Genomic DNA, 3,135 nt, shown 5'->3' on the forward strand with positions numbered 1-3,135 from the left:
TTTTATTTGCTTATTTATTATCCTTTTACTTACTTATTTATTATCTTTTTACTTATTTATTATGCTTTTATTTGTTATTTATTATCTTGTTATTTATTATCCTTTTATTTATTTATTATCTTTTTATTTATTTAGTTGTTATCTTTTTATTTATTTATTATCCTTTTATTTATTATTTATTAACTTTTTATTTATTTATTTGTTATCTCTTGTTTGTCTCTTTATTTGCCTCTTTAGTTTTCTCGTAATTTCTACTTTATCTTTTTTGTCTTTTTATTTCCTTTTACTCATTTGTTTTTATTTAGTTTTATTCATTTACTTTTTGTTTTTATTTATTTTTTGTTTTTATCTATTTTTATTTGTTTTTATTTGTTTTTATTTGCTTTTATTTGTTTTTAGTTGTTTTTATATGTTTAATTTGTTCTAATTTGTTTTGTTTTATTTGTTTTTATTTATTTTTATTTTATCTGCTTCAATTTCTTTTAATTTCTTTTAGTTTGTTTTAATTTTTAATTTCTTGTTATTTCCTTTTATTTGTTTGTATTTCTTTTATTTCTTTTTATTTTTGTTTATTTCCTTTTCATTTCTTTTAATTTCCTTTAATTTCTTTTAATTTCTTTATTTCCTTTTATTTCTTTTAATTTCTTTTAATTTTTATTTTCTTTCCCCTTTTTCGTGTGTTTGTTGGCTTATTTCATCTCTCTTAATTTCTTTTTATTTTTAAATTTATTTCTAATTTGTTTTTTATTCCTTTTAATTCCTTTTAGTATCTGGTAATTTCTCCTAATTTCTTTTTATTTGTTTTAATTCATTTTAGTTCATTTTAATTCATTTTTATTCATTTTGATCCATTTAAATTATTTAAATTCATTTTGATTCATTTTGAATTTTATTTAAATTTATTTAAATTCATTTTAATTTAATTCATTTTAATTTAATTCATTTTAATTTATTTTAATCCATTTTAAATCATTTAAACCTATTTAAACACATTTTAACTTAATTAATTCATTTTAATTCATTTTAATTTAATTTAATTCATTTTAATTCAGTTTAATTTAAATAATTTTAGTTAAGTTTATTCGATTTAAACTTATTTAATTCGTTTTAAATGACCTCTGCATCCTCCCGCATTCAGTCTTTTATCTCTTTTTATTTTATTTTATTTTACTTTTTATTTTTTTTTAATTTTTAATTTATTATTTTTTTTTCCTTTTTTCAGCAGAATATATCTCCTTTTTTGCTGCTTCTCGCGGCGCTGCAAGTGTCTCCTTCTGTCTCCTTAATTCCCTTCGAATGTGCCCTCAAAGAGTTCTTTTTTAATTCTTTTTTTTTATTTTTTTTATTTTTTTATTTATTTTTAGAAAAAGCTGCCATTCCTCAGTACCCCCTCGAGAGCAGCCGCATCCGCTGCTGGGTGGCCCACGTGGGGGTCGGCGGATTTCACCGAAGTCACCAGTGTCTTTTTTTTGATGATCTTTTGAACAAAACAAATGCCGGACTTCTCGGTAATTTGCTGCTTTTGCTGCAGCAGCAGCAGCGGCAGCAGCTGCAGCAGCAGCAGCAAAGCCTGCAGCGCCAAACGCCGAGCCGGCAGCACCAAAAGCCGCCGCAACAGCAGCCGTAGCAGTTGCAGCAGCAGCAGCAGCAAGGGGGCAGCAGCAGCACAAGCAGCAGCAAGAGCGGCACCAGCTGCAGCTGCTGCTGCTGCCGCCTCTGCTGCTACTGCTGCCGTTGCTACTTTGCTACTGCCGCTGCTGCTGCTGCTACTGCTGCTGCTTTGCTGCTGCCCATCGCTCTGCCGCTGCTGCTGCTGCTGCTGCTGCTCGTGCTCTGCTGCTGCCACTGCTGCTGCTCCGCTGCTGCCCGCTGCTTCTCCGCTGCTACTACCGCTACTACTGCCACTCCAACCACCGCCGCCGCCGCTGCTGCTGCTGCTGCTGCTGCTGCTGCTGCTGCTGCTGCTGCTGCTGCTGCTGCTGCAGACGACTTGCCGGAGGGCGTTCACCGGGGCCCGTGGGCCATTTGCGGGATCGGTCTTCTCCCGGGCGACAAAAGAATGCTCGAAGTCCTCCGCGAACAAGAGTTCCTCTACACCGTGAGCCCCCACAGCTAGCTAGCTAGCTAGCTAGCTAGCTAGCTACACAGCTAGCTAGCTACGTACACAGCTAGCTAACTAGCCATGCAGCTAGCTAGCTAGCCATTCAGCTAGCTAGCTAGCCATTCAGCTAGCTAGCTAGCTACACAGCTAGCTAGCTAGCTATACAGCTAGCTAGCCAGCTATGCAGCTAGCTAGACAGACAGACGGCCAGATAGATAGCTAGCTAGCTAGCTAGCCAGCTATACAGCCAGCTAGAAAGCTAGCTGGCTAGCTAGACAGACAGACAGCTAGCCAACTGTCCAGCTAGCTGGCTGGCTGGCTAGCTAGAGAGCCAGATAGGTTGCTAGCCAGGCAGCTAGCCAACTAGCTGGCCAAGTAACTAACGAGCTAGCTAGCTGGTGCTGCTGCCGCTTCTGCTGCTGCTGCTGCCCCTTTCCCTCATGCTTCTGGCTGCCGTCCTGCCGACCTCCGCCCCTGCTGCTGCTGCTGCTGCTGCTGCTGCTGCTGCTGCTGCTGCTGCAGGTGCTGACTCGGAGCCAGCTGTGCTGCGAGGCGCGGGTGGTGGGGTCTCTGATGGACTTCATTTTTGCTGCTGAGGAGCCGCAGCGGCTGCAGGGCCTTTTGGGGGACTTCAAAACAAAAGTTTTGTCTTTAACAATTACAGAAAAAGGATATTGCATCAACACCAAAGGAAACTTGGACAAAAGCAACCCGCAGGTCCTCCGGGACTTGGCTGCTGCCAAGCGCCACCTCCCCCTCAAACAGGCAAGCAGCAGCAGCAGCAGCAGCAGCAGCAGCGAGGCAGCAGCAGCAGCAGCAGCAGTGGCAGCGGCGGCAGAGGCGAGGCAGCAGGGGCTGGGGCAGCAGCAGTTCAAGTAGCCGCTGCAGCAGCAGCAGACACTGCAGCAGCAGCGAAGCAGCAGCAGCAGACACTGCACTAGCAGCAGCAGCAGCAGCAGCAGCAGCAGCAAGACAGAAGCAAACGCCGAAATTAACTCCCCTCTGCTGCCGCTGCTTCTGCTGCTGCCGCTGCT

The sequence above is a fragment of the Eimeria tenella genome, genomic scaffold (genome assembly GCF_000499545.2).
Source record: "Eimeria tenella Houghton genomic scaffold, Eth_scaff103, whole genome shotgun sequence".
In the NCBI taxonomy this organism is placed as follows: Eukaryota; Apicomplexa; class Conoidasida; order Eucoccidiorida; family Eimeriidae; genus Eimeria; species Eimeria tenella.